The sequence below is a fragment of the Candoia aspera genome, chromosome 6, assembly GCF_035149785.1.
Source record: "Candoia aspera isolate rCanAsp1 chromosome 6, rCanAsp1.hap2, whole genome shotgun sequence".
NCBI classification, from domain to species: domain Eukaryota; kingdom Metazoa; phylum Chordata; class Lepidosauria; order Squamata; family Boidae; genus Candoia; species Candoia aspera.
Window position 1 is genome coordinate 81,644,138 of NC_086158.1, and position 23,366 is coordinate 81,667,503.

A 23,366-nucleotide genomic window follows, 5' to 3' on the forward strand; every position below is an offset into this window, starting at 1 on the left:
AAAGGAATTGATATGCTCAATTATCACATTCCGGCTGAAAGCCTAAAGGTAGTTATAGCCCAGCTGTCATGTCCTAGCTTTGCAAGGGCAGTTGAAAAGAAAGAAATATCACATTGCTTGTTCTATGCCCACATTTTATTTCCACTACTTTATTTTAAGAGCAATTGTCACTTTTCTTATCTGCATAGTAAAGTCTGGCATTTTAATTTGTTTGAATAATCCAAGTAGGTGCTTTCCATGTCTTCTTTTTGCAAAGTTTTGAACTGGTTCCTGAAGGTCCACAGGCCAGTGCCTGCTCCACTGAGATGGCTGGAAAGCCAACCAGGCTTTCTTGTGTTTTTATTAATTTCAGCTTGGAGTGCCTGCCTTCTCCACTACCAGCTATTACAGGAATGCTAGAGGTACTCACAGAGCAACAAAAGCAGTTTGAAAGAGGGTGGTCATCCTCCCTGTACACAGAATCATTCTTGGAGTTGATCTTACTGAACTGTATCTTGAAAGGCTTTTCAATTTATCACCCGAATCACTGGCATGAATACTGCATATATCTTCATGTCAAAACTGTTCCTAATGTCCTGCATTTTTGGTGAAGATCTTCAGGTTTAATGAGGAATTTTAGAATATCATACAGCACCCCAAATATACTGCAGTGTTTCTTGAGCTGCTTGACATACATGTTCTTCAGCTAAACCACTTAGAAATTTGAAGTTAAGTGTGTTTCTGGTGAGTCCATTTCTTTCTGTGACTTTTCTCCCATGAACAGTGAAAGCATTATCCTCTAACACGGCAACTGTGGCATCATCTGGCTTCCCAATTGGTGCCTGGTAGCTTCATTGTCCCCACTCAACTTTCCCATCATGCCTCAGAAGTTGCTTTAGCAAAATGCATCAATGTAGATAGATGCATTGAATTACATTTTAAAAGCTCAGCAGCCAGCCTTCACCAAATTAAATGAATATGAAAAAAAAAATTAAGATTTATCTATGTTTGCAGTCATCTGTCCTTTTCTTTCATGTGGACAATGATATAGTAGCCCTTGACCATTCATGTTAGCTATTGTATTGTAATTCCCATATCTTCCAGCATTTTAAGAAGCACATTTGTCATGCCAGCTCCTGGCATGTATCAGTATCAGGGCATTCTAGAGGATGCTGTCTGGCAATCTCCATTGCAGTGATATTTCCACTTCGTTTGTTGTTAGAAAATGAACCATTAAAATCATTTTTTCCATATGGCTTGTGATAGATATGCAGTCCTGAATAACAGAATAATGTCTCATTGAGTTCAAAAATGGAGCAATCTTCTGTTTGACTTTTGCTGCCAGTAACTGTATGATCTCATTCTGAATTGTTTTCCAGGGTAAATTATTTGGTTGGTGAACCTTCCTAGTGCTTCTTGAATACAACATCAAACTCAGCCATGCATTCTGTGATTTTAAGGATATTTCCATTGTTTGGCGCATGCAGCTGATCTGAAGTGCCATGCAGTTCTAGATTTTGGATAGCAAGCATTTTCACAATGGCAATGAACTTCCTCAGAATATTTTACCAGTAAAGAAACCTTGATGCCATCTTCTCTTTATGCTAATTACCTATGGTTGTCTTTAACCTTAGATTCAGCTCAAACTCTTTTCACTCATGGAATGCTCTCTGGTGATTTGCTGGGCTCTATATCATGCCAGATTCTAGCCAGATGTTTTTTTCAGTCCTTTGTCCCTGTAAAACTCAATATGGCTGCAACATTAGACTGGAATAGTTGTTAAGAAACATAATCTGCAATATTGTAGGTTTCTAAATACATAAGCCATGACCTCTGCTTTTCCAAAATTCAGGTTTTCATGCCAATCATATGTTGGGTAGAGCCTTCTATTTGCAGTGTCTTTGGAGAACATGAAGTTCTTCACTAGCAGTAGACCATGCAGGGCAAGGATATTCTTCAGGCTACAGCATTGTCTGCCTAAAAAAGTCATGTCCCCAACAACACACCTCTGTCATTAAAAAAAAATATTCCATTTTTTCAAGTAAATTTATTAAAGTTTATAATTGCAATAGTAAAAACTAATACAGATTAAAAGAAAGATAGAAAAATAGAAAGACTAAAAGGTGCAAAGGGAAAAAATAGGAAAGACTTAAAGAATAGAAAGAAAAAAGAAAAGTAAGAAAAAATAAGAATATAGTAAAGAAAAAGAAAATAAATGTATAAAGAAGTGACTCCCAACCTTCACAAGTATAAACAATTTTAATAACTTCTACCTCCTTTTAAATTGCAAGAAATGATATCTTCTTCCCATATTCAATCACTTATCTATAAGCAAATCCATAAAGCATCATTATTTCAGTCCTGGTATCAGCAAAAGTCCATTAAGGGTTACCAGAAATAACCATGTATCTATTGTCACCTTGATCAAATAAACCAACTTTATATTCCTTCCTTTTACTTCTAGCAATTTTAATATTTAGCCCATTCAAATAATGTTGTAGTACTTGATTTCTTTTCATCTTTGTCCCTTCTCATGAGATTCTTCAAAGCTTTAACAACTCTTTTGTAAGTCCAATATTGAAAATTATCCAGGTCATTCTCTTGGTTTATTGTTTGTATGTCCCTTTTAATTATTAAAATATCATCCCTGTCTAACACCTTTGTGATGGGGCATGCTCTGTGTAAGAGAGCCATGGACTCTGGTACAAACTTTCAGGCATGTATTTGTGCAGAGAGCCTTTACCAGGTATAGGAATCTGGGTTCCATATTTAGCTTGGTCAACTTCCTCCATAAAGTGTCTCTATTTATGAAATCAAGTGCCACACTAAGATCTATGAAGGGTGTAAACAGGAGATTACCACCTGTTGCATTTTTAGCGATAAGTTGGTGTAAGATGAAGCAATTATCTATTGTAGAATGTCCAGATCTGAACCCAGCCTTTTCTTCCACTACTAAGTTCTTCTTGATCACCCAACCATCTGTCTTGCTCAAGGGATGTTTTGCATACATCTTAGCTGTTATATCAGTAAGGCTTATGGATCTGTAGTTTTTAGGATTTCCTTGTCTCCCTTTTTGTATGTGAGAACTGTAATGGAGAGTTCCCATCCTGGCCAGTGTTGTCTATAAGTAAACATTCCTGCCAGTGGTGGAACCCACCAGTCAAAGTGTGTCCTATAAAGTTCTGGGGGTAGGAAGCCTTCACCAGGCACCTGATTGGATTCAGTGACTGAATAATGTGTTTAATTTCTGTTACTGTTTTTGGTGGCCAAGGAGGGAGGTTATCAAGAGTCAGAAGCTTAATAGTTGTTTTTTTTGTATGACCCTGGTTGGAGTTGGCGAATAAATTAGTGTAAAACATACTCCCAAACTGGAGCTGAGATGGGGATATCAAGTAGAGGTCAAAAGTATGACTGGGTTGGACCCTTTCACTGACTGTTCTAGCTGTGTATTCGGCATTCTTGGTGGTTGTTAGTTTCTTATCATTTCATCTGAGTTTTAACATGTTGGCATCATTGTTTGGTGTGGGGTTCTTTGAACCAAATGCATGGTTGCTTTTAGGGCCTTTCTTGAGTGAGAGCAATCAAGGTTGAACCAGTTAGATCTTATGGGCTGTTGGTTCCTAGCTGGCAATTTATTAAAAAGTTTCTTAACATGGAACCCAGGTTCGCATACCTGATAAAAATTTTCTTTCAGCCTTGGGTGGATGAGACAACCATCTTCACCCAGGACTAGACCTTCTCATAGTTCATAAAGCTAGAAATAGCCTTGGTATCCACCTTAGACCTTTTGAGCCTCCTGGCTTGCCTCACTTCAAGGTTAGTGAGTAGTCTCTTATCCAGTAGTATGGGTAGTCTTACAGTAAATTGGAACTGTCATAAAATTGATTTCAGTTGGTTGATGATCACTGGCCTCCCTCATGTAGATTGAATGTCTGAAAATAACTCAGTTTTGTCTGCTGAGAACATACATGGCACAGGATGCCACTAACATGCTGGAAACAGCATGGAAAGTGAAGGGATATATAAAGCAATTGTCTTTGCCTCCTAGAGGCAAATGAAGGCAAAGAAGGCATGTGAAGTTTGTGAACCCTTTTGAATTTTCAAACTTTTTGTTCTTTGAGGTTTTTGAGTTCTGTGCTGTTTTGACAGGGTACAGAGTACAAAGGTCCGCATAGTTAAAGCAATGGTGTTCCCCGTAGTAACATATGGCTGCGAGAGCTGGACCATAAGGAAGGCTGAGAGAAGGAAGATGGATGCTTTGGAACTGTGGTGTTGGAGGAAAATTCTGAGAGTGCCTTGGACTGCCAGAAGATCAAACCAGTCCATACTCCAGGAAATAAAGCCAGACTGCTCACTTGAGGGAATGATATTAAAGGCAAAACTGAAATACTTTGACCACATAATGAGAAGACAGGACACCCTGGAGAAGATGCTGATGCTAGGGAGAGTGGAAGGCAAAAGGAAGAGGGGCCGACCAAGGGCAAGATGGATGGATGATATTCTAGAGGGGACGGACTCGTCCCTGGGGGAGCTGGGGGTGTTGACGACTGACAGGAAGCTCTTGTGTGGGCTGGTCCATGAAGTCACGAAGAGTTGGAAGCAACTAAATGAATAAACAACAACAAAAACAGGGTACAGGGGCTTAGGTCTGCTCCAAGGGACTCTGCATTGATAATTGTTCCACAAGCAGGGGCAGGTTGTAGTTGCCTTGACCAGTTGATGAAACCAAATCAATTAATGGTTTGACTAATTTGTGTGTTGCCACTAAAGTCTCTCTCAGATCATTCAGTCCTTTAATAATGTCAGCTTGTTCCAAGTCTAGGTTTCTGGGAGCTGCTGAGAGATACAAGTCTTCTGTTATTCTGTCTCCCTACAGTTCTTGTCCTTTCTGTTCCTCCTTCTTACCTCCTCTACTGCCTGCCTGTGATCTTCACTGTGCTCTTTTTCCTCCAGCACAGCACTCCATCACAGGGTTTCTCAACCTGGGCAACTTTAAGATGCATGAACTTTAAGACTCTTCCAGAAGTCTTATCTTGCATATCTCATTAGTTTTTTTATTCAATCATTCATTTTTATAAAGCTGTTTTTCCCAAAGGAGCCCACAAGTACAATAAAAACAACTAACAATAAAATTGCCAATCCTAAAAGTCAACTAAGATATAAAAATTAAAGCAACATTCTTTTTTTTTTAGAAGAAAACCCCAAATTTAGTGGAGCAATTGTTATCCTACAAATGCTGATGCATAAAAATATAGGGATAGAGTGAATATAGGTGATGTTTTAATTATACTGGTGGTTATTAGCTGACCTTTGAACATCCATATTTTAAAGGGCTGATGTTCTGAACAACAACTCCCAGAATTCCTATCCATTGGCCATGCTGGCTGGATTTGATGGGAGCTGTAATCCAAACAACCTGAAGAGTATTAGGTAATTTATCTCTAAAAACCAAAACAAAACATGATAGGATGAGGAGTTACCTTTGCCATCTCCCTCCAGGTATGAGGAAGAGGCAGAGAACAGGTGTAGTCAGAATCAAAAGGACCCACAACTTGTGTCCAGTTGTAGAAATGTGTACCTGGAAGTCTAACCTGGAAACTTCCTTCTTCAGTCTCAGATACAAGGTTTATTTTTCAGTACTGAGGGAATGATCTTCAGATTGCACTCATGCAATCACATTTTTTCATAACTTAGCTCGGGTTTCCACTGATATTCCAAGCATGATGTCTGTCTGGCACAAACCGACCTTTCTTTGAGTATGACTTCCAGTAACTCCTGCAGGATGAATTGGAATGGAAGTATTTATTGGCAAAACTGCCTTTGCCCATGGACTACTATAGATGGGCAGTATAAAAAGATGGCAATTACCCCTGCTTTGCCACAACATCAAGGTTAGTTTCTAGTCTCTAGGACTTGAAATAGTAGGGTCAGGGAAACTGCTGGGCTGGCAGCTGTTTTTCTTCTTGCTTTGTTGCCAGAGGGATTAATTCATCCGAGTTCAATGTTACTTGCTTGGCAAGTCATGTGCCATAAAGTTATGGAAGCAAACATATTCCCATAAATGTCTGCAAGTAAATGTTTATGTGTGCATTTATGGCTGGGACAAGTTTGAGAATGGGGGCAGCTTGTTTTATGTATTCTAAGAATAGTAAAAAAAATTCCTTCACATTTGAGAAAAATAGTTAAGAGAATGTGATAAAGCTGTTTTTCTGAGGGTAGATACTAGTAGAAGATCTTAGAGAGAGAACTAGAGAGGGCCAAAGTACTGACTTTTCCAGGCACTAGACCAGCTCTTTAAAGGCCTTTGTCTAATTATTGTTACCTTAGTTTAAAACAACATTTTGCTTGACTAAGTGTTCTTGGAAAGTTTCTGTACTTAGTCACTACTGTAAGTGGTGTGAACAGATATTTTTTTAAAAATGTAATTTCTATGTCCTATTCATGATGTCCAGTACAGGAATTCAACTAAATAGTGTGTCTTCCATATTTTAATTTTCAGAGTGTTTTCTAAGGTCAGATTATTATTTAAAGCAGACTTATCCCCTAGTTTGGGTATTAAACTCCAGTAGCAAATCCCAGTTAGGTTTACCACATCTTCCATCATCTACAGCCAGCAGTGGCTATGCTGAATGGCAGTGGCTGTAGTCCATCAAGTCTAGAAAGCAACCAGGATAAGAAAGATTGATGTGGCTAATTGGATAAGAGACCTGCGGCTAAAGAACAAACAAGTGCCAATGTGAAAGTCAGCCTTTACCTCTGTCCCTTTCCTTCTGCTGTCTTCTGACTTTGAAGCAAACATTCCTCTGGCCCCCAATTCTTGCCTGCCCAATTCTTGGCAAGCGAATATAACTTTCACTGAGAGGAGTTTCTCTTCAGCTCTATCTATCACCCTCAATTTTCTTTAATTTCTTCTTCAGCCCCATGTTCTCTCTTCCCTTCAGGCTTCTCTCTCCATTTATCATTCCTCAGGTTCCTGCTCCTTAGCTCAGGCACTTTGGGCACCTTTCCTATTTTCTCTTTGCTCTCTAGAACTCATTCTTGCTCCTCTGCTCAGTATTCAGTCCTTCTGTCTGCTTAAGAACATTTTACTGTTCTTGATTTCTGAAGGAACACAGCCTCTCCTGTTTCTTCTTTCTATGACTTTGTCCTTCTCTAGAAGAAGCTGTAATATTTATTTACATGCTTGTCTCATTGTGCCCTGAAGGGGGTTAAATGTTTGTGAGCATTCTATTCCCCCAAAATTCACTTAATGGGCAATGATGGGTATTAATGTTTTTGTAGTCTCAGCCAGCATCACTATAAGTAGCTCTCAGCCTAAGGACTCTTTGTCAGTATCTTTCACTTTTAAATGTCTGGAAAATTATACCACATCCAGGAATTTTATTTCAACATTCAATCCTCAACTCCATTATTGTCTCCAATATCACAGAGAAAGATCTATGCTGTACACTCAGGATGAGAATGTAGGAAATTATACTCAGTGGGCAAAAAGTTCATTCTACACTGGATCTGTCCTTATGCATAGCCTGCATGGTGAGATACTGATTCTTTCTTTCAGTGAAGACCTCAGTGTTCCTAAACTATTTGCCTCAGGACAAGAGGAAATTGGGTAAGATATGCCAGAATGAAACATGTTGTGTAGTCAAACAAAAAATTAACATGACTGGCCACATGGTAGGTTGTGTCAATGGCTAAATCTATCATTCTTAGAAAGCATTCATTCCTTAGGTCACTGGGTTTAACTAAGGAGACTAGATTCTGTACTGAGGACTTGCCTTTGAATATTAACTTGCATTTCATTGATTTCAGTGGGGACCTATATTTGACCCTAACCCATGTTGAAGAGATACTTGCTCACTTTCCTTATGAGTAGGGGAAAGTCATGATGGACAAATGGATTCTAATGATTTCAGATATAATTATAATTTAGAGCATAACCATCTCCCTTTGGAAAGGATCCCCCAGTTAACCCACTGGGGTTCACAGTTCATAGATCACAGTTGAGTTCCAAACTCAGTCATTTCTTCTTTTGGTACTTTATTGCTGCTGCTGGATGAAAAACTAACCAAAAAACTAAGTAAAGGGAATAATTAACAGAACCCTAGGCTGCACTGTATTTTGGGGAAACAAACCCTAATTTCTGCCCTAAATAATAAATTTTATTAAGGCCATGCTTCAAATGCTTATGTGTACATGTGGATTTGAGGGTACAATTGGCAAAATATGTGTCTTTAGATTTTTAAAAAGGTAAAAGCCGGCTGTGGTTCTAAAAGGGCTTTTTTCCTACATTCAAGGAAGTGATTTTAAAACTGCCTAGAAATAAAAACCTTTTAGAAAAGGGGGTCAAATGCAGGCTGTGGCTGCCTTTTAGTGGCTCCTTTTCCAGCATTCAAAAGGGACGCGGTGGCGCTGCGGGTTAAACCACTGAGCTGCCGATCGGAAGGTCGGTGGTTCGAAACCGCGCGGCGGGGTGAGCTCCCGTTGCTCGTCCCAGCTCCTGCACACCAAGCAGTTCGAAAACATGCAAATGTGAGTAGATTAATTGGTACCGCTTCGGCGGGAAGGTAACGGCGTTCCGTGAGTCATGCTGGCCACATGACCACGGACGGGTCCTTAGGGACAACGCCGGCTCCAAGGCTTAGAAACGGAGATGAGCACTGCCCCCTAGAGTCGGACACGACTGGACTTTACGTCAAGGGAAACCTTTACCTTTACCTTTCCAGCATTCAAGGTGCTGATTTTTAAAACTCCACAAAAATTAAAAGCATAATTAGGCTATTATTTTATTTCACAGGGCAGGAAGTAGGGTTTGTTTCCCAAAAATACAGTGTAGCCTAGGGTTCTGTTAATTATTCACTTTACTTAGTTTTTTGGTTTTGAATGCCCATAGAATTAGGCTAGGGGTTAAGCTAATAATGTACCCAGGGGGTTGACTGCCACACCTTTCTTGAATGGGGCTAGGTTCAATACGTCTTATCTGATTGGGGTTATGACCTTGCGACTCACGCTTTTCTTGATGGGTTTAGGCCCCACACATCATATCTGGCTAGGGTTATGACCTTGTGAGTCCTGCGCCACCTCGGGGGAGGATTATGCACATTACATCCAGGGGAGGAGGGCTATGCCTGTCATATCCAGTGGTGGGGGTTGGGCACGTCACTTCCATTTAGGGTCATGACCTGGTGATGTCAGCACCATGTGGGGTTTGTTGATTTTGATGACATCACTGATTAAACAAACAGATAAGCCACTGTTAAAAAAAGGTATACACTATTACTAATCTAAGGCTTCCCTGCTCTTAATTCAGCTGACTCTCAGGAAGCAACATAGACCCAAGTCAAACCACTTTGCAGCCATATTTCATTCTGTTGTCCCCTCCCTCCCCCAGTGTCTGGAAATGTATGCTCAAATAATCCATGTCTGCAATTTTCCTGGAGGCATAGTAAAATGCTTGTGTTGGTTTGTATGTTAATACAGTTCCTAGCATATCACAGCTGTTCTCAGGGTATAAGTACTCAAGTTTGAATAAAGTATCCTCTACTAGAAATAATCCACTTGGATTTATTGATTTATTGAGTGATTGATTGAAGCCCCATTGAAATGAATGGATATTTTCCTTTAGGCAGTTTTCATTCCTTTTAAAGTGCTATTGTCCCCTCTTTATACTTTGACACTCTTGTGGATATCTTAAATTCAATTTTTTTTTGTCTCTTTTACTTAGAATAATAATCTATCCTACTCAGAAATGCACCCATGTATTAGTATTCAAGAAAGATCTAAAAACAAAATATAAAAAATAATGATAACCAAGTTGGCATGATAAAAAAAATGTTGACTTGGAAATTAAATGTGTTCAATACTATGAAAACTCTTCCATCTTACCTTAAGCTTCTGAGAATTAGTCCAGTAAAATAATATATATAATACTTTCAAAGCTTTTCAAACTTGAACCTCAGTGAGTATCAGTTCACAGAAGTAGTGTTTATGTTGAAAATTAAGACTGTGCCCTTTGTTCCAAGAACCTCATGGGACAAATGATTATGCTGAGACAGCATCCTTGATTGGCCAGAGAGCATGTTAGAACATGGAGGAGGAGTCAAAAAAAGGTTTATTAAAAATAAACTGCTTTGTCAGTTATTCACAGCTAGTACAATATAGTACGAAGAAAATGCTAATAAAATATCACATCAGTTAGACATAGCATCACTTTTGCATAAACTGGATCTTCCATTTAGCTTTCAGGGAATGCAGTATAGGGAACATTGCAATAATCTAGCCTTAAAGTGACAGAGACAGTAGCAACTGAATAACTGCTATGTTTGATAGAAAAGAGACAATCTTACGAACAGATGATGGGGCATTGATGAAAATAGCTCCTGGTATTGTGTGAACTTGGCCTGCTAAGTGAACCTGTGATTCTGAGTCATTCAGGTTCAGTGACTTGAGGACAGCTGATGTTCAGGACACTGCCTTCCTAAATCATGGAATCAGTCAGGTATAAACCTTTGAGAGATACATCTCACCTCATGAAATGCTTTTGCCACCATGGACATGGTTCTCTGCTACAAAGACCATCATCATGGCACTCTGTCCTAATTCTGCTTTGAATGGTTATATACATCCAGAGCTTGCCAAGCACAAATTTTTGCATGACTGGGGATAGATGAAAAAGTGACAAACATGTTTATATTGGAATACTGACTGGATTTAATGAAGCACCTCAGTATAATTTTACTTAGGGGATAGGACAGGAGAACATGATGTTCTCCAATTTGAGGGGATAGCTCTGTCAAAAAGAGAGCATGTGAATAAGTCATTGTTAGGATGCACAGTTGCATTACCAACATCTCATAAGCCATATACTCAAGGCCTTGGACTATCCAGCAAGATTTATATGGTGGGATTGTTCCTATCAATCACTAGGCAGTAATCACTAAGTACATACAACAAGGGGAGTTTCAATGCAGTACCTAGGCTGAAAGCCAGGCTAATCTGATCTGTTCTGCAAATGCAATTTTAATTATAGTATTCATTATTTACAGCTGCATCAGTTCAGATATCTTAATATTTGCTGCTGCTGAAGTTCATTCTATGCCTTGCCTGCTTTGCTGCTGTCCATAACTCATTATGAAACTCCAGTATTATTACACTCTTCCACAAACAATTAATTTGTCCTATATTCTACTGGAATCTTGTAACAATGGCCTGGTTGGGCTAGAGCCAGTTTGGAGAGCAGTGTGGTATTTTCAGTGGTTCACCCAATCAAAACTCAGGTAAAGAATGGGAAGGGCTTGTTCTCTTTAGCAATAGCCCAGTCAAGAATGTGGGTATGGGTGTGTAAGTCTGGGGTGGGGGAGGCAAATAAGCCAGCAGTATCATATACTGGAAGAAATGATATTCTAGTGTTGCATAGTTGAGATCATGTATATACACTCATTCTGTAAGTCAGGGAATACATGGTCCTTTTAAGGAAGAACAACACACTGGAAACTGTTTTCCTTAATTCGAGGCTTTGTTATTCTCCATATGTTTTATTTTTGTGCTTGGATACGTTTTGGGGTGATAAGAGCCAGTTTGGTGTAGTGGTTAAGGCATCAGGCTAGAAAGCAGGAGGCTGTGAGTTCTAGTCTTGCCTTGGGCACAAAGGCAGTTGGGTGACCTTGGGCCAGTCACTTTCTTTCAGCCCTAGGAAGGAGGCAATGGCAAACCAGTTCTGAAAAACCTTGCTGAGAAAACTGCTGGGACTTGTCCAGGCGGTCTCTGAGAATTGGACATGATTGAATGGATTAAAAAAATGTTTTGGGGTACTTTTCTTATATATTTTGGCACATGATCTTATCTCATTTTATGGGATGAGTGCGCCTTAAGAAGGCAGATCTTCTATTACCTATAGTAGGACTGAAATGATAAAGCTCTCTGCTCTCTTTCAGGAACCATGAAGTCTTGGTATGCTGCCAGGAGTGTTTTCCTTGTTCTTTTGTTCTTGCAGTCAGTATGTTTAGGTAAGTACAAATAATTTGGGGTTCAAAGCTAAAGTATTATTCCATCTCTCCTCTCTTCTTTAACTGAGTGCTGATGGGGACCTTAGAAGAAAGGATGGTCTCTGGCTAACTTTGCTTTTTGCCCAGATATAGGGCTTATATTTTGTACTGTATCAGCCTCCTCTCCCATATTCCAATCTTTTCTTTACGAGAGGTGAATTCACACAATCAGCTTAAGCAACAGAAAATGGAATGTGATTGTGTAAGAGAGAATGGCAAGGCATCTGTTAGAGTAATTTGCCAAGTGCAGGAAGCTCAGTAATTATTACAGATGATACGTGAGAAAAACACTGTATGAATTTGCGCTAAATCAAATAATTTACAAAGGATTTGTGAATTAAAAACAAACCCAAAGCTACTCTATACATCACAAACTTTATAGATTCTTTGTTGAATTAATGATGGGCTATAGCTTATATCAGGACCTCGATAGTGTGGTGCCATGGGATCTGTTTTACCCCTAGTTAATTCTCACTTTAGCTCCAAAATTTTATTCTAATTTTAATGTGTATTTTTAAAGTAGAGCCTTACAAGTGGTCAAAAACCTGAGCAATCCATGTTCTTGCATAAGATCTTATTCAATTTTGACCAATTTAAATTCTTTGTTTTTTTACTTTTTTTCTTTAATTTTTGTGCTGCCCAATGTTTATTGGTCCTAGATCATTAATTAATTTCCATAGATATAACCATAATAATCTATGAGAGAACCTGAAAACCAAGAAATTACTAAGCCATGGGTTTTAGTGGATTGTAGTCCAGTTCTACAAATAATATTTTAAAATGGGCTGTAAGCCAAGTAAGCTCATCTCTTTCTTCTACAACTTGGTGCCTTTTGGTGAAAGGCATTCTGGGAGTTTCAGTTCCAGGGGAACTGGAGGGCATCGACTTGGAAAAGTCTAACTAATGCCATAATTTTTAAGTCTTCAAGATACAACAAAACTCTTCACTAAAAAACATTGTTAATTAAATCCTCCTGCTGCATTACAGTGAAGAAAGAAGGGCAGGATAGGACAGATATTTTAGATGCAGGGTTTTTTTTTTATGATTATCATATATGTCAGCTTGGTAAATTGTCATCAAAAGTGGCTAACAATAATTTTAATATATAGAACAAATTATAATTAAACATAAAGAGATAATTAAAATATATGTAAATCTAAAGTAGAGTGCAATTAAATCTAACTTAAAAACAGTTAAACCTATTGATGAAAACACAATCAGAATCTAGTCAAATTCAAGCTCATCTCAATGGATACACCAGGGTAGATGACAATTGGCTACTTGAAGAAAAGTGTCTGTTGGCAGGACAACAGAGAAAGGAAGCAAGGTGGCAGAAATTTGTGAAGATTTAGAGGAGCCACAGAAAAGAAGAGCCTCTCTTACACCTCCTGGCTGTAACAAGGAAGATGTGTTTCACCACAAACAAATGTAGTATTTCCATGAATGTCTTATGATCCAAAGCTGCTAATGTGGCCATAAGGTTATAGACTGGAGATCACATACTTATTTTGAACACTAGGCATATGTGTAGGAACACTGGGTCGAAGAATAGACAAAGGGTATAATTATCATCTTCATAAGGCTAACTTGGAAAAGTTGAGAGTCTTCTGATTAAGTATGAAAGTATAGTGGTCCAGTTTAGGTCTTTATGGAATATGACTAAATTTGGGGTTCCTTCGTTCGCTCTCACCAATATACTCTAGCAGTGATTAATTCTGAAACCTGGTGTCATTTCCTACAGATGGAAAGTCTCTGACATGGAGATAAGGTCTTGGTGAAATCATCCACATGTGGAAAGATTGATATCTACCATGTCCTGGAAAATGTCCCTTTGTTCATTATGCAATAAAATGTTTGATCATAGGGTCTCTTTTGCAAGATTTCTTTTGACAATGCTAGGGTAATGCTTTATCCCCTTTAAAAATGGCCCCACAAGTAGTTATGGTGCTTCTCTCTTTGCCCACATAACTGCATTAGCTATCAGTGGTCTTCTGGGTGCAATTCAAGGTGTGGCTTGTTACTTCTTGTGATGAAATGTGGACTTAGCCTTGGGAATGGGGAAGGAATGAGCGAACCTTTAAGATGGGGCAGAGAGAAATTCTGAGAGACTTCTAAGATTCTGTTTTCTACTCAGTAATAAAGAACATTCCCAAAATCCATGCCAAGTCTTTGTTGAACTAGCCTACCTCAAAGGGCTGCGTTCTATTAATAGTCATGTACTATTTTAGTAATTCTGTTTTGTTTTTTTAAGCTTTTATTTGCTCAGTATTTTAACTCTGTTGTGTAAGCTGCCTAGAGTCACTCTGTGATTGAAATGGCATGCAAGTCAACCAATGAAAGGAAAAGGAAAAATACTCATTGCAAGTCAGTGATGTTCTGCTTTCCCATATTATTTCCTGTGCAAGATGGTTTAGAATAGGCGTGGAGACTTGTGGAAGGAAAGCTTTGTTGTGGCCAGCTTGAGTTCTTCAATCCCTTTGTTTTCTCCTCTGGGACTTTAAGGAAGCATGAAGAACACTGGACCACACCTGGTTTCCAATTATAAAAGGAAAATGCTGAAAGCCCTGGAGGGTTGGTGGGTGTTGGAGGAGGAATTTGCAGCTGAAGGAGTGAAGTAGCCAGAAAAGCAGAGCCCAGCAGCTTTACCACCCCAGCAGAGATGCTGACAGCTGGTAAAGCACCTTCCTTTTTTCACCCCAGCACAGACTGAGAAACTTGCAAAGCCAATGCTTTGGTAACAGTTCAGAATAGCAGCTGATACCAGCAGAAGCCAACTAACTTGAAGCTGGCTAAATGGGGGTTGAGTGCTTTGTTATACAGTAAGCTCAGGCAATAAGGGAGAATGGAACTGTTCATAGGATTGTTTAGGAATTAGATAAAGGCATAGGCATGTATAGTACAGTGTAGGTTTAGTGATGAGTGTTAAGGTAGAGTTGGGAAATAAGTTCGTTACAACAATTGCTTTGTTGGTGTACCATTTCTCAAAAGAACCCTCTACAAGACCAACCTAGTACATGCACTTAAAAATTATCAGATCAAATTATAAAACTCTGAAAAGGTGTATAGCTCAGTGAAAGCATCAATTCAGTAAGTGGCAGCTGCAGAAAAAAGGCAAATGTTGTGCCTGGTTGAAAATAAGACTATGAGTCTTAGATCTGTCCCCAGTAGAGTTCTTCAGTTCTTTATCACTGCTATGATTGAGTCAATCTACCTTGCTGGTCATCCTGTTTCTGTCTTACTTTCCACCTTTCCCACCATTATAGGCTTCTCGAGGTAGTGCAGCTGTTTGCATAATCTGTCTAAAACATGATAATTTGAGCCTGGTCATTTGCACCTTGAGCGAGAACTCTGATTGTCCTGTGATCCATTTGTTTGTTTTCTTGGGTATTCTCAGGAGTCTTCAACACCAAAAGTCAAAAGCATCAGTGCTTTTTCTCTCCTGATTTTTTTCAAAGTCTGGCTTTCACTTCCATAGTGTCACAGGGAAATCCACTGTCTGCACATTTCTTTGTAGGTATAGACACATCCCAACATCTGAATATATTTTTCCAAACCCTTTATTGCTGCTCTACAAAGTGCTGATCTGTGGCCTGTTGCTTGACTGCTGGTTCCTTTACTGTTGATGCGTGATCCTAAAAAGCAGAAGCTATCTACCCCTTCATTATCATCGTTGTCAATTATAAGGCTGGTTGCTGATCCTGTTGTCATTAGTTCAGTCTTCTTTACATTTAATCTTAGTCCCATTTTTTCACTGTACTCCTTGACTTTCATGGCTACCGCTTCCAGGTCATTTGTGCTTTCAGCTATCAGAGTAGCATATCAAGCGTATTCAGGTTATTGATGTTTCTTCCTCCAGTTTTAAAACCATGCCTATCTTCTTCCAATTCAGCCCCCCTCCATATAAGTTTGCTTTAAAAATGTGGGCCAAATGTGCCCCAAATATAGTTGCATTGTTTTATCTTATTGCTTAAATGAGACTGGAATTTGAACCTGTTTGGCTTCTCTATTCAATGAAAATATAATTGGTAATTAGGAGAACAATGGTCCAGTGCTGTTGCTATGATAGCAGCAATTGTCTCTGTCTATCCCATGTCTCTCAGTCTCTCAGCTTTGGAAGTGACAGCAGTAGCTAACCCTAGCTGATCTTGAAAAAGTTGGACCGGGTTAACACTTTGATGGGACATCCCCAGGAAATCCCAGGACCGAAGGCAACAACACCCTTCTGAATTGTTGCCAATAATAACAACAACATGGATGTGTCTATGTAGTCAATAGGAACAGAACACAGATTGAAGAGTCTATAGTCCTATCAAATTTCTCTTTTAATGCCTCATATAAGAGCCGAATGTAAGATGTTGAGTTTTTTGCCATGTGCTTTAAACAGATTTCACATTACCAGCCCATTAGGTTTTAATATATGCCCTGTAATATATAGCACCCCTGTCTCAGCTATAAAGTGTCTGTCTTCAACTGGGATGCTTAAAAATTCATGCCATTCTGGCAGCCAGATAAAAGAGACTCCCCCCCCCCCTTCTTACTCTTGTTGATACCTCTGATATAGTCATTTGCTGAGCAGGAGGAGAAAACAAAGTTAGTAACAATGTGTTGAAAAGATCAGCAGCAGCTGCCTAAAAACAACATGGCAAGACTTTCACATGGTGGTGTTAACACTGAGTACTAGTCAACTCCCAGGTGCATATAAGAACCCATCTTCCAAGCTTTAACGCCTCAGTTGGGTAGTTTTTAAAAAGATTTTCTAAAATTCTTAAAGAGGAGTTCAAATGTTTAATTCAAGGAGCTGCTTACTAGCTGAAGAGGGTAGAGAATGAAACATGGCTTAGAAAGGAAGGGGGCTGAGTTTGACTAGGCCACGGAGCCCCATATTGCCTATATTACTTTTGGCAGTTTACAGGATTCCATATAGCCCTTATTGCAAATTCTGTGGATTCACATTTCAGCTGCAGAACATCTGCTGTGCAACTGAGCTACGGCTCCATTATCATTTTCAGATTTTTTGTGTCTGAGAGGATTGGAGATCAGTGACCCCTAAGCCCAGCCGCTTTGCCTGAATGGTTGGCATTGAGTTGCATGTGTCATAATTTTGCAATTTATGCAGATTACCATTTTAATAAAGATTTTATACTGATCAGTTTCCTTGTACAGAATCAAGATTCATTTTAAAACTGGCTGCCCATCACAACCTTGTTATTCAAAGTGAAATCCTTGTTATTCAAAATATTTAAGGGTTGGGGGAATACAGAAAGGTAGTGCCCAACAGGCAGCCAAGATGTCCAGGCAGCCAGTGATTATTATTGGCAGGTGCTCTAAGCTACGATTTTGAAACTGAACATGTCACAGAAATGTGTTGTTCTTTGGTTTATAAATAATCCCCTATAGTATAATTTTCTATGACTCTAATCTGCATTTTAATATTGTTTGTTTTTGAACTTGGAGGGAAAAAAAACCCAGTTTGTGTGATAATTTGATCTTCTGTAAAAGTAACTGGCATGACTTAAAGCAGCCACAGGAGGATGCTTGGAATGTTTTGTTACTTTTTCTCCTGGAGAAACTAAGAACTAAGCTTCAGTTTCAATATAGCATCATCAAATATTTGAATGGAGGCATATTTATGGTGATCATCTTCATGGCCAGCTTTCTGATTAATCAGTCAATCACTCATCTTTAATGTTCTTGAAATATCCTACCATTTATTTGTAGGAGGTTCAGATCAAGCATTCTTCTCCTGTAATGCATGCTGGGAAACATGGCCACTTCAGGCTCCGATCCAATTAGGCAAAAAATACCTGAAGAAACGTCCTATATTCGTAAAGCTTGGAGAATTGGCTCACTTCACTTCTCACTAGAGCGAACTCTGAGCCTAAGCAGAACTTATTCCAAAGGGAATTAGGTTTACTTGGGTGCTAGACACAGTATCTTTATTGTATGGACCTTGAGAAAAATGGAATGCAGAATAAAAACAGAAGATCATGGCTGTATCTAGAATCAGTATTTTTATATCAGTGACCTGAACTACAAGTTCATATGGATATAATCAGCTGCCATGTTGACTGGGAAAAACAGAAGTGTGTTGTTTATTCCATTTGTTTCTGACTCTTCATGACTTCATGGATCAGCCCATGCCAGAGCTTCCTGTCAGTCGTTGCCACCAAGTCATATAAATATAATGCCCTCAAATGCCAGTATAATGTATCAGGCTAAAGCATATTGGCCAGTGCTTCTAACAGATTAATTCCTGATTCCACATCCTAGTAAGCTATCTTAATTGGTCCACCTGTTATAAAATGAAAATTAACAACTTTTTTCAGTGAGAAGATGCAGAAATACTCTTCCCACTTAAAACAGTCATAACCATAGGCCCGATAAGAAACCAGTTCTGTGTGTATGAGGGAGAGAGAGACAGAAAGAAAGAATTGGGGCCAGACTAGCTTATTTCTTATTTGCATTATTCTAAACAAAGTTTTAACACTGTATTATGTGTCCTGTTTTGTTTTAATGCAACTCTGATAATGGGTATTATAATTGGCAATAATGAGATGTATCTTAACAGTGCTAGTTTTAGAAATTGCCTTATTTGGATTGTTACCAATGCTGCATCAGTTGTGCAAGTCACCGAATGTTATCAAGACCACAATTTAATTCAATAATTATACAATTACACCATTAGTGGTGCCACTGAGCCTTTGTGACAACTTTCATTAGTATGTTTGGAAATCCATTTGGGAGGAGATTTTCTGCAAAGTGTGCAGAACACAGATGAGGTGGTGGGGTACGAAGAGGAAGTGAAGCTCAACTCCAAGCATTCTTAAAGAAGTGCTCTTCTAAAATTACCTAGAGCTCTGAGGTTCTCCTGAATAATATCGTATTGTTTCCCTCTAGTGTCTGATTCAAGCAACTACGTAATTCAGTTCAAATTTAGGTTACCAAGTCCTCTGTATTTCAGATAAGAATGGAAACAGTTGGGATTTTATCAGTTGAAATTTATGTTTCCAAAATAGAGAATTCACATATGTCCCCATCAGCTTGTAGGAGCACCCTTGTTGCAACCAAATGTTATCCTATTCCAGATAAATCCCAGTTTGCATATCTAGACACACTCCCTATGATAGGATATTTGATACCTATGAGAGTCTGAAATCTGCCCCTTGCATTCCTTTTGTCTCATCCCATTGCTGCTGCTGTAGCTGTTGTTATTTAACCAAGCTGCTAGTTCCTGAAACTCAAAACCTTGCAACAATTTTGTATAGCTCCAGTTGGCTTAATAAAGGCATTTGGATTTTTTCCCCCACTAAAAAAGATAGAACTGTTTCTAAACCAAATAAAAAGGACATATAGTTGGTCACTGGAACACTTCATCCAAGATAAATTGTGTTGGTTCTAGTTTTTAGTAACAGTAATAGTGGTTCTTTTTTCCTTCCTCCTCCTCCTCCTCTGAACGAAATCAGCTATGTAGCCCTGTTTTTTATTTGGACGATAAATCCCACTATTTTTGCTGTGCCTTATCAACAAGCAAACATGTAAGATTGCCACCTTAGAGGCTGGAGAACCTTATAGTTTTATTTGATGAATATCACACTAGAGTAAAGCTATAATGATCATCTGTATTTGGCAACACTCTCCTAGTGTTACAGGCACATCAATAATTGATATCTCAGCTGTTGGTGACTATTGCTAGAATAGGTCAATTCGTCATGAGCTGCCTAGTGCTTTCTAGGAAAGGGGGTCGCTTTAGAAATCTGAGTACCAAGAGCAGAATGTGGGAATGAAGACGATTTGTTCTTAAACGGGCACACTTACCTGGCATTAAGGGACCAAGTATACAGCCTTTATTCTCAAAATGCCACTATTCAAAAAAGTTTAAAGTCTCTTCTGTCATGCACTCCCTTCCCTCCAAACATATACTGTGGGGGTGCTATGGAATTTCATGAGCCAGGAACTTCAATTTTTTGAGGCCCTGCTGTGTCACCATTTTTGTTTATATACAATTGTTTTATGAATACATATTAAATAATATAGCATTAAAGAATATCTGCTATGGTTGTTCCACAACCAGGTATAGTGGGAAAAGAAGTGTTTGAAAGATCACGTCTATACAGGTAGTCCTTGACTTACCACAACAGGGACTAGAAAATTCATCATTCAGCAGTGCGGTCATTAAGTGAGGCATAATGTGACCACATCTGATTTTAAAACTTTTTTTTGCTGTGGTCGTTAAGTGAGACATGTGTCTTGTAACCTCCTGCCAGCTTCCCCATTGCTTGTCAGAAGCTGGCTGGGAAGGTAGCAAATGGTGATCGCATGACCTTAAGGATGCTGCAACAGTCATAAGTGTGAGGACCAGTCATAAGTCACTTTTTTCAGTGCCATCGTTGAACAATTGCTAAATGAATGGTCATAGGTCAAAGACTACCTGTATCCAGTATTATTCAGTGAAACCTCAGGGCTTTAAGTTTTAAAAAGTCATTTTTTGCAATCATGAAAATGGAACTTGCATGGATAAAGTTTTATTTTCCCTTTTCCGTTCCTTCTAATTTCCAAGGCACTTCCAACTGTTAATGTACTCTCACTCCCTTTCTTATCAGATAACTTCTGTGGGTAGTTGGCTGTGGGTTAGCAGACTGTTTTGTTTTCAAATTCTGTATATTCCAATAAAATCTGGGAAAAATATTTTCCACTGCCTTCTGTGGAACTCCTAAGCCTGATATATTTCTAGTGGGTATAAACCTTAGAAAAACATATTCAGGGCTACAAAACCCTCACCCAGTAGAGATTTCTGCCACATCAGAAGACATTTAAACATAAATACTGCTTCAGTGCTGGGTTACCAGATCATGAAAGAGAAAGGGAAAAACAGCTGCAAAGACTAACCATAAGATGCTGTAGGTGTTACCAAGAAGGTTACATGGAGAAGCAGTTTCTGACCGAAAGCTCCTGGCTGTTAAGATGATCTTAATCCGATTTTGGAATTTCCAACCCTTTTGAAAAATACATTAAAAATGTAATCGTGCTTTTGAATGACGGTAAATACGCTTCTAAATCTTGAACATATTAACTTGTGAGAAACAAAGGAACACACACACACACACACACACACACACACACGGCTGAAAAGAACACAATGTTGCTAAATCTACATTGCCCTTGAGAGAACCTTCCATCTGTCTGCCTTCTTCTGTTGTACACAGGCGTAAATTTTTACACAACATGCACATTTCCAAAACATTATCTTCCAGTGAGCTTTGTTTATTGAATGACATGTCAAAAAATTAACTTTGCCACTTTTTTTCTTTTCCAAAACCAAGATATAACAACAGAGAAGATGTTTATATACCACTAATATCCCCTCTAAGAAAGTTGGAAGGGAAAATATATTATCCAGTCTTCCTTTTTAAAATCCTTTATTTATATAAAATGTTACGCCTTTGGGGAAGAGAATGCAACTTTTTTAAACTTTAGAAGTTATAAAGTAGAGGAGATGCTATAGAGACAAATTAAAATGAAAATATTTTCCGTATTCTGTGTTTGCTGCTTAGTACATAATTAGAAAAATTAGAACTCTTTTTTGAAAGAGTGCTTCCTATGACATTTATACCAGGCGCTGATATGCAGATTATAGACCATTCAGTAGAATTGGAATTAAATGTGAGCTGAACACTCTTTCAATCCCTTATCTTTCCTTCAGAAACAAAATATGGTCTTCACAATATTCCTGTAAGGTAAATTATGGTGGATGGTGACTGTCTCAAAATCACCCAATGAATTTTCATGGCAATTAAACCTGGGTGTCCCTGATCCTATTCCAATATTTTATGTAGTACAGATAGTTTTTGCTTAATGACGGTAATTAGGACTGGAATTTCCATCACGTGACCATGCTGCTTAGGGATGGCAGTTCCAGCAGTCCCAGGTTACCGTTGTTAAGTGAATCACCATGAGTCATTAAGTAAGATCCTCATGTGACTGTGACTTCCAACTTCCTGCTGGCTTCCCCATTGACTTTGCTTGTGGGAAGCCAACAGGGAAGGTTACAAATTGTGATCACATGACCACAGGATGCTGCGATGGTCAGAAATCCAGGCTAGTTGCTGTGCACTTGGATTGCGATCATGTGACCGTGGGATGCTGTGACAGCTGGAACTTTGAGGGCTGCTCGTAAGTACCACCCATTCAGTGCCATGATAAGTACGAATGGTCGCTGAATGAGTGGTCGTTAACTGAGGACCACCTGTTTATTACTCTGCCTGTGGACCTTCAATTTGTCTATACTCATAACTCATCTATTTTGTGTTCCTGATCCTCTGCATATTTATTCAGAACTCAAATAGTTCAGGGAGCTTGCTTCAGAATAGTTATTTATAGGAATAACCTCCTTACCACAAATAGAAAGGCTAAAGATTTCATGAGTTGACAAGGGAATTCTATCCCCAGCACTTCAGGTATGAGAGATTCATTCATGGGGTGGCACTAATGGATTTCCAAGAAGACCACACCATGTTGAGTAGGAATCACTTTTTGAACTGCCGGTTGATTTTGGTGGTTTGTAATATATGTATTTCACAATACCTTGTCAAATAACCCTTTCATTTTGCTGCTGTCCAATAAGCTTTCAGTTATTCTACTGGTAGTTTGCATTAAGAACTGGCACCTGCTTTATAGATAAGCTAGTGGCCAGATTCTGTAGAATTAAGATGCAAAATATTTCTGACAGGCCAATTAAATACCCGATTTTTCTTGTTCAATAAAGTCTGGCAGCTAAAGTGGATCTCTTAATAAGACACAGCGCTGGCTTCTCTAACACTGGCTGGGAACCAAAGTAAACCCATCTGTCATATGAACATTCAAACCCGTATAGGAAATTACTTTAGCTACCACCACTATTATAACTGCTGTATTTTATATTTTATCCTGCGTGGGTCCTTCATTCTTCATGCTTTGGTATGTCTTGGCTCTGATTTTTTCTGGTCAGCCGTGCGTCACTTGTGTGGCTTCTTGAAAACTCTTACAGTTTCTTACGTTGAGAATGGCAATAAAGGGGACGTGCTTTCTACAGTTGTACCGTGGTTGTGATAAAGAAACTTCATGGCAGTGGAGGTGGTGGAAGCAGTGGGAATAGAGAATCAAGACTGTACTTCTCTGTTTGCTGTGAACCCACTTTGAATAAATACGCTAGATTGCAAAGGGACCAGCAGTTCAAGAGCCAATCATACATGTGTTTGTTTACTCATATTAACTAAGTAGTTGAGCTTGTTCTTAAAAGCAAGGGGAAGGGAAACTATGGTGGAATCAAGGCTGCTTGGGCAAAAGGATCACAGACCTGGAAACAACATT

At 38.9% G+C, this 23,366-nt stretch overlaps 1 protein-coding gene across 1 annotated transcript in view; it reads left to right on the forward strand.

The window, feature by feature from the left end:
- Window positions 1–23,366, forward strand: part of CDH23 (cadherin related 23) — a 537,138-nt gene that overhangs the window by 22,437 nt on the left and 491,335 nt on the right. The gene's annotated exons all lie outside the window — the stretch shown is intronic.